Genomic DNA, 9,761 nt, shown 5'->3' with positions numbered 1-9,761 from the left:
CGTACCAGTTGGTCATGGCCAACTGTGAAGGAACTTTAGTCCTCTCATAATTTTGGAAGGGCTGAAGCAGAGCACACCTTCATCAAAGAGGGCAATGAAAAATTCCCAAAGCTGTCTCTAACTGTAGTTAGGTTGAAACAACCGCCCCAGGTGGCACATGGAGGCAGGGCCAATGGTTATGGTGGTGTTGGAACTAGTACAAATGTTGGGTCTGGCAGTCCAGAAGTCATTGCAGGTTTGATCTATGTTTCATACATTTTTGCCTTTTGGGTTGACATATCCCCCAACCAGGATGTCACTGGATTATATTTCCAATTTCAGTCGTGTGATATCCTCCCAAGTGGTGGCCTCCCAACTCCATGGGTTTCTGGATTAAATGGATTATCTAGATCCATTTCAGTCTGGTTTCAGGTTATGGTTATGGGGTGGAGACAGCTTTGGTCACCTTGGTGGATGCAGGTGCATCACTGGAGGGGTGTGGGGGTTGCGGCCCACACCAGGTGACACTCTAAAGAGGGGTGGCACCAATGCTCCTCAAACATCTGCCTTTTGGCAGAAATGGGCTGTGGTGTTTGCCTGCGTGCCTTTAATGGGGTGAGGCTCAGTGGGAGGAGAAAGGAGATATCCCAAATTTTTTTTTTAAAATTAAATTTAAAAATTGTATTTCTTTTACATTTTCTTTAAAAACATCACATCAAACCAAAATTTCCCTTTAACCACATGAGACAATGCACATGTAAAAACATTTAGGCTGTGCGTGTGATATTGTCATTTAAAGGTATAATTTTAAATTTTGCTAGTTGTTTATGTCACAACTCTTGCCATTACCTTCAGTGACATATAGAAATTCTGAGTTATGAGTAACATTAGTACCAAAAATATTACTGTTTTTTGGTATAGAATGGGAGGAGGTCAATGGGGTGTGTATGTGTGTGACACTATGGATTATCGCACTGGGTGATACCAAGCCTAGGGCACGACTGAGTGGATGACCTACACAGGGAACTGGACAGGAGGAGTGTGTCCCTGTTGGTCCTGTTGGATCTCTTGGTACATCGAGCATGGTATCCCTCTGGTCTGCCTCTCTGAGATGGGACTTGGGGCACTGTTATGCAGTGGTTCCAGTGTTTCTTGGAGGGGCGAACTCAAAAGGTGGTGTTGGGGGACTCGATCCCCTGGACTTTGGCCTGTGGGGTCCCTTAGGGTTCTGTTCTGTCCTCTATGTTATTTAACATCTACATGAAACCACTAGGAGAGGTCATCAAGAGTTTTGCGGTCTGATGTCACCAGTATGCTAATGACACCCAACTCTATCTCTCCTTTCCATCTGATTCCAGCAAAGCTGTCTTTGTACTGAACAGCAGTCAGTAATGAGGGCAAACAGTGAAGAGGGCAAACAGACTGAAATTTAATCCAGACAAGACAGAGATGTTCCTGGTCAGTCATAAGGCAAATCAAGGAATAGAGATTTTACCTGTGCTGGATGGGGTTACACTCCACCTGAAACCTCAGACTCAGAGTTTGGGTGTTTTCCTCCTAGATTCAACTCTGAGCCTTGCTTGGCTAAAACTAGTGCACCAGCTGTGCCCATTCCTTGAGATGTCAGATCGGGCTACAGTGACACATGACTTGATTACAGTATATACTCATGAGTATGTCTAGAAATGTTAGTCAAAATTGACCCAAAAAACCTGAGTCAACTTATCCACAAGTCAATGGAAGTACTGTACTTTAACTCTTATTTTAACAAAGAACCATCCCTAGTGAAAGGCAAGAATGAAATCTGTCCTGGAAGCACTGACCTTATTCTACTCTCTCATCCATCCAGCCTTTATGGTGAGCACAAACGGTTATGACTGCTGGAATTTTGTAATTTCATTGGCACTGTTGTCCTTTGTTTCATCCTTTTGATCTTTTGTTACATGCCCCTAAGTTTTACCCTCAACTTATCCACAAGTTATATCAAAATCCAGAATTTTGCCCTCCAAAACCTGCCCTTGATTTATACATCCTGTTTGGACTACTATAACACATTCTACGTGGGGCTGCCTTTGGAAACTGTTCGGAAATTTCAGTGAGTCCAGAATGCTGACTGGGACCAGTTATGGGGAGCATATAACTCCCTTGTTGAAACAGCTTCACTGGCTACCAGTTTGTTTCTGGGCACAATTCAAAGTACTGGTCATGATCTATATTTGAAAGACTGTGAGACTGAACACACTGCCTGGAAAAGCCATCGTCCCGAGGTATCTTTTGTGGGGGCAGCTTGGAGGCCATCTGTCTCAGCCCCATATCTCCCCATCTAAATCTGCTAGAATCTAAGGTTGAATCCACACTGCAGAAATAATTCAGTTTGACACCGCTTTAACTGCCATGGCTCAGTGCTATAGAATTCTGAGTTTTGTAGTTTGAGGAGACATTTAGTCTTCTCTGTCAACAAGCTCTGGTGCAACAGCAAACCCAGGATTCCATAGTATTGAGCCATGGCAATTAAAATGGGGTCAAACTGGATGCTAGTCATGACCTATAAAGCCCTACACAGCTTAGGTCCAGAGACTGTATCTCCCCATATGAATCTGCTAGAGCCCTAAACACTTCAGAAGAAGGCTTTCTCTCAGTCCCACCACCATCTCAGGCTCGCTTGTTGAGGACATGAGAGAGAGCCTTCTTGGTGGCTGCTCCCAACCTCTGGAACCCTAGAGGCTAGGATACCCCTATCTCTGCTTTCCTTCTGCTGGCAGGCAATAAATGAGCCACCTTGGTCCAATTTAGGAAAAAGGCGGCATACTAAATAAACAAATAGATAGATAGATAGATAGATAGATAGACAGACAGACAAATACTGGTTCCCTTATCTCCATTTCTGTGTGGAGCAAGGATTATACTGTTGCACATTCGCCCAGTAGGCACCTGTTAAAGGCACAAAAGACCTGCCAGTTGGCAATCGTATCTGTTTGTGATGTGGGGGAAAAACAATGCCATCTTTGCCAATAGTCCCATCTATGGTTTCACGTGCTGATAAATATTTCTCTTTCAGAGTAGAATAGTGAAAAAGAAAGAAAGAAAAGCTGATGGTACTGACTGAAGCCAAATTGGGAGAGCATTATGACCTCCAAGCACAATTAGAAGTCTAGCTTTGACCTCTGGACAGTAAGAAGGATGATGACCCAGTAATGTAGGTGATGTTACGGTTAGTCACAACAGATGCTCTCAACAAACATACCAACCTTTACTGGCACTCTCTGGAACACAGAAATGCCAACAGGAAATCAGCTGAGAGGTTTCCTACTGTACGGCATCACTGGGACATACTGTTAAGAACACCATTTAAAATGTTGGTTTCCAGGGCAGAAAAATGAAAATTCCTGCAAATTGCAAAACACAGCTTTTTGCGGTATGTAACCATGTAGCTTCCCGTATATGTAGACTTAAGCCTACTTGCTCAGATGTTTGTTAAAATGGGATCAAAGTGCTACGGTTTTGCTATAAGCTGTAAAACATGCACTTCAGACAGTAGGCTCAAGTCTAGGAAAGCTCATGCTACCAGCTTCTTTCTTTCAGTTAGTCTCAAAGATGCTGTAAGATCCATTTGCGTATTGTTGGGGAGGTACTATCTCTGTTCTCCAAGGCTGAGAGAGTGTGACTTGCCCAAAATCACCCAGTGTAGATTTGAGAACGGCTAGAGTCCTAATCCATCACTCAAACCACTATACCATGCTATTTCCCTTATCTTTTTTGCTTAGGGATGCTTAGCTCTTCCCTTTTGACAATTCTTCTGCTAAAATTTGCCCACTTGGCTACTTTTTGCCCTGTGGGATATAAGATACATCTGCCTATATCTTAGTGATTTTCCCTAACGATAAATATCACGGTGGTTCTTGAACAGAAAAAGAGCCTTATCAGAAAGAAGTAGCTGCTGAAACTTGAGTGTATGCATACTGCAAAACTATAGCAGTTTGATCCCACTTTAACTGTCATGACTCTGTCCTATGTAATATATAGTGGTCATCATCGTCATCGTCATCGTCGTTGTCGTCATCGTCGTTGTCGTCATCATCATCATCTCTACTAGAACAGTGGTCCCCAGTCTAACATCAGTTAGTTCCAAACACAGCAGCCAGATTGGTTCCTGGTACATCTAAAAGTCATCATATCACACCGATATTAAAATCGCTCCACTGCTTGTCAGTTAGTTTCTGGGCAAGATACAAAGTGTTGATTGTTACTGTGAAGCCCTACATGGTTTGGGTCCAGGTTGCCTATGTGATTGCCTTCTCCTATATAACCCACCCCATATACTCAGGTCTTCTGGGAGACATTTTACTTCAGTCAGCCAGGCCCAGGCTGGCAACTGTTAACCAGAGGATTTTTTCATCAGCTTCCCCCAAATTGTGGAAAGACATGCTGGAAGAGATTCAATAGCTGGATACGTCACCCGCATTAAAAACAGCATTTAAAACCAATCTCATCTGGCAGATTTAAGCCCAATCTCGTCTGGTAGGCCTATCCAGATAGTTTTTAAATGAAATGTTTTTAAATTATGAATTGATTGGGGTTTTGGGCTTTTTTAAAAAAAAGATTATTTTATTGTAGAAGATCAATCAAGACAATATACATGAATTAAATAAGAAAAAACTTGGTAATTCCAACAAGAACAATACAACAAAACAAAATGTGGAAGGAATATTTCAAAGGTCAAAATAACAGAAGGAGAAATTAAATGTCTTCTGTTACTGTTTCGGAGTATGATTCCTGTATCAAACCTCTTCCAGAAACCCAAGTGATGAGCTGGTGCATTTGGACATTTGGTGTTGTTGTTGACATAGTCCAGGAAAGGGAACCAGGTCTCTTCAAAAGGTTTATGAATTGATTCTTTTTAATATGTATGCTTTTAAAACTGATGTTATACTCTTATAACCGGTTATGTATTTTTAATTGAGATTCCCTGTTTTTAATTGTTATGTGTCTATTTGTTCCTACTCTTTAATCTGTTGTTTCCCACCTTCATCCATAGGGAGAGACAGGTAAGAAATTAATAATACTAATACTAATTCCTAAGGTATCTCAATTTAAGCTTCAACTCAGGCTACTCTGGAACTATATAAGTTCAGGAGAGTGGATCAGAGCTCTCCAGCATGAAACCTAAAAACTGATCCAAACTACCAGTCCCATAGATTGGAGCCATGACAGTTAAAGATGGATCAGGCTGCTACAACTGTGGAGTGTGGGTAGACCCTCCTGAGAAACTGCTGTCCGTTTTTAAAAAATGGAAAAAAGAAACATCCAGCTCTAAGGAGATTACCGCACTAGGGTAAAAGCATTCCCCAATGCATTCTCATGGGCGCGAGCCTGGAACGTGATGAGGGCCAGAACGCTAGTTTACCGCACAGCGGAACACCGCCGTCACCGCCGGGCGTTCCAAATGTGTTCCAAATGTGTTCCCAATGTGTTCCAGGGAGGCCATTTCTGGGAACGGTTTCAAAACCGTTCCCAGAAATGGCCTCCCTGGAACACATTGGGAACACATTTGGAACACATTTGGAACGCCCGGCGGTGACGGTGGCGTTCCGCTGTGCGGTAAACTAGCGTTCTGGCCCTCATCACGTTCCAGGCTCGCGCCTGTGAGAACGCATTGGGGAACGCTTTTACCCTAGTGCGGTAATCTCCCAAGTGTATAACATATACTGTCGGCCTTATTAGACCATAGGGATCATAGCACTCTATCAATACACTGCTGCTGGCATTTTCATTTTGTCTAACTTTGCACTGTCTCAGTAATGCACATCGATCCCACCTGGGTAGGACTTTAGGAGACACAGGGAAGCTAATTGGTCAGGAGGCCAAAATCTTGATAGGCTGGGTTCCAATGCCAAAAGAGAAGCTTGAAAGTCTGGTGCAATTCTGTGATAAAAACCGAGGCCCTGAGCAGACAGGCCAACATAGCACAAGCCAAACCCATGTGATCCTGGCCCAGGTCCCAAGCTGGACTGGCCCCTGGGCTGGCATGGGGCTGAGTGGGTGTTTACATGCCTGCCTGCCACCACACCATGGACCCATTAATGCTACATACTCCTTAACCCCTCCACTATTGCTGCTAGTGAGAAGACACCCATTGCCACATCGGATGTGGCCTCTTGAGTCTATCTATCTGCAGTGTGGTCTTCTTCTCTTTCTCATGTCCCCTAACTTCCCAGCATCATTGTCTTTTCCACTGATTCACACTTTCCCATGATGTGTCCAAAGTACAACAGCCTCAGTTTCGTCATCTTGGATTCCAGGGAGATTTCTGGCTTGATCTGCTCAAGAACCCATTTGTTTGACTTTTTGGCCATCTACTGTATCCTCAGCACTCTTCTCCAATGCCACATCTCAAATGAAATTATTTCCTTCCTCTCTGCTTTCTTTACTGTCCAACTCTCACATCTATGCATGTTGAAGGTGTTGCTCAGACCATCCCCACTTTGGTGTTCAGAGTTATATCTTTACTTTTTAGGATCTTTTCTAGTTCTTTCATAGTTGCCTTTCCCAGTCCTAGTCTTCTTCTGATTTCTTGACTGCAGTCTCTGTTCTGATCAATATTTGATCCCAGGCATGAGAAATCCTTGACTATTTCAATGTTCTTGTTATCTAGGATGAATTCTTGTAGCTCCTCTGTAATCATTATTTTTGTTTTCTTGATGTTAAGCATGGCACTTTCCTCCTTGACCTTCTTAAGTAATTGCTCCAGATCTTTGTTTCTGCTAGTAATATTGTGTCATCTGCATATCTTAGGTTGTTGATGTTCCTTCCTCCTATATTCACTCCTCCTGCTTCTGACTCTAAGCCTGCTATGCAAATGATATTTTCTGCATACAGGTTGAATAAGTAGGATGATAATATGCAGCCTTGCCGGACTGCTTTACCAATCGGGAACCATTCTGTTTCTCTGTATTTAGTTCTAATGGGAGCCTCTGGCCCCGAGTTGAGGTTACGCATCAGAACGATCAGATGTTGTTACTATATACATGCTAACCAATATACAATATACTTGCTAACACTGCTTTCCCAATTGGGAACCATTCTGTTTTTCCATATTCAGTTCTCTTGTCCTGAGTTCAGGTTATGCATTAGGATAGTCAGGTGTTCTTACTTGTACACTTGCTAACCCAAAACACCAGTGTTGTGACACCCTAAAGACTTAACTTTTTTTTGGCATACTCCACTTCACCGTATTACTAATTCACAGCTGAATGTTTTCTCTTGAAAAATGCTGCACTTCAAGTCACGTGAAAAGATACCCAATCTCGAGAGCCCACCTTCACTCCTCCTGACTCAGTCTAAGCCTGCTGAGTATGATATTTTCTGCATAGAGACTGAATAGATAGGGTGATGGCATGCAGTCTTGCCTGATCACCTTGCCAGTTGGGAACAATTCTGTTTCTCCATATTCAGTTCTGATGGGAGACTTTTGTTCTGATTTCAGGTCACACTTCAGGATGCTCAAGTATAGCGGCACTCCCATTTCTTTGAGGGCATTCCATAGTTCTACATGATTTATGCAGATGAAGGCTTTGCCATAGTCAAGAAAACACATGAAGATAGTATAATAATTTTGTTCCTCAACATCAAACCCTTTTCTCTACTTTCCTTGGCTTCCAGATCCCCCCTGCCGCCGCCCCAGCCTGAAGCTCTTGCTCTCCTCACTCCCTGCATACTCTGCTGAATTGTCTTCTCAGCCCAGATCTTGGTTTGCTTCTTGATCTGTCTATCCTGCTACATTCTGCTGACAAGATGAGCTTCTACATACCTTTCTCTTTAGTGCCACATTTCTCTGAAACCATGCTTTTCTTGCCTGGCCTATTGACCTAATCTTGCAAATGTTTATACTGGCAGATAGGATAGCTAACGATTTTAAAAAGCACCTTCTTGGGGAGAGGGATCTGTACTTTTGCACCCTTTGACGTACAATGCACATTGGCTGCATGTGTGCGTGCGTGTGTTATCTCTGTCTACGTTTTGTTTGTGAATATATAAATAGAATTGGCACAGTGTGCGCAAGCAACCCTGGGGAGAGCTCAGCACTGAATTTGCGCATGCATTCGATATGTGTGAACTTTTGCAAACAGGTGTATTAAATTTATTGTGAACAATGGTACACGAACCAGCAGATTCAAATTATGAAGGGAAAAAGATTCCACCTAAACATTAGGAAGAACCTCTTGACTGTAAAAGCTGTTTGATATGGGCATAGACTGAATCAGAGTATGATGGGTTCTTCTTCTTTGAAGGTTTTTAACAGGTAGGATGGCCACCTTTCAGAGGTGCTTTAATAGTGTCTTTCTGGCAGAGGATTGGAATAGATGACTCTTGAAGTCTCTTCCTACTTACTCTATGACTCTAGCAATTCTGTAATTGTTTTTCCTCTTGGCAAAGTACCTTGACCACTATCAGATGGCTGTCCCATGAGCAGCTGTTTACAAGGACTTGTAAATATATTTCAAAATAATCCCATTTTAGTCAGGATTGGCTCAAGGAAAATGAATTCAACCTCCCCCTACCCCTAGTTGAGCAGTGCATATTTTGGGATTTGGAGAAAATGGGGGGCTGGATGGCTGTGGCATTCCTTCTACATATGATTTTCTTAACTATATGCGAAGTTGAAGGCTTTCCTGGCTGGAAACTCTATGATTCCAACTCTATGATTCTATGATTCTATGATTCTATGGCATCCATAGTTTTTTGTGGGTTTTTCGCGCTATGTGGCCATGTTCTAGAAGAGTTTCTTCCTGACGTTTCGCCAGCATCTATGGCTGGCATCTTCAGAGAATGTACAAATGATATTTTCTGCATAAAGGTTGAATAAATAGGATGATAATATGCAGCCTTGCCTGACTGCTTTACCAATCGGGAACCATTCTGTTTCTATGTTTTTTGTTCTAATGGGAGCTTCTGGCCCTGAGTTGAGGTTACGCATCACAAGGATCAGATGTTGTTACTATATACATGCTATAAAATGGCAAAAACAAGGTTTGCTTTTTAGATTTATATATATATATATATATATATATATATAGAGAGAGAGAGAGAGAGAGAGAGAATATTTTCAAACCGTGGCTGCTTGAATCTGTGGATAAAAAAATCTGTGGATCAGGTGGGCCGACTGTACTGCACTTCAAGGAATGTGAAAAGATATCCAGGATGGTGCAGTGGTTTGTATGTTAGAGACCAGGGTTCGATTCCAGGCTTGGACACAAAAGCCCATGGGGTGACCTCAGGCAAGTCACACTCTCTCAGCTTCAGAGGATTGCAATGACAAAGGAAAAGAAAACCCTATGTAAGGTTTGCCTTAGGGTTGCCACAAATCAGAAATAACTTGGAGGCACACAACAAGAAATCCTGGTTTATCAGAGACACATGATAAAACTAGTCACAAGTGCCAAGAAAAGCATTGGTGTAATGCATGCATGCAGACAAGTAAAGAAGAGGCAAAACAGGTAATACAGTGCAGCATTATGGGTGTTGGACTGGAAGTGGAAGAGACCCAAGGAGAAACCAGGAGTCTGCCATGAAATTCATCTTGAGCCGGTCACTCTGCACCTAATCCAGTTTACAAGGCTGTTGTTCGGATGCAACACAGTGGGGGCGGAAAAGAACAATGCAGCCTGGCATATTAATATACTAAGTAACACATGTTTGGTACATTTCTTCATACCTTCATAAAGGCAAATGGCAATGTTGTTCCTGCTTCTCCGGAATACTGTGTGGCCTTTCCTTTTCTAATC

The sequence above is a fragment of the Sceloporus occidentalis genome, unplaced genomic scaffold (assembly GCF_023333645.1).
Source record: "Sceloporus occidentalis isolate IW3139 unplaced genomic scaffold, rSceOcc1.0.p SCAF_1, whole genome shotgun sequence".
Taxonomy (NCBI): Eukaryota; Metazoa; Chordata; class Lepidosauria; order Squamata; family Phrynosomatidae; genus Sceloporus; species Sceloporus occidentalis.
Note: the sequence above shows the minus strand (reverse complement) of the source record.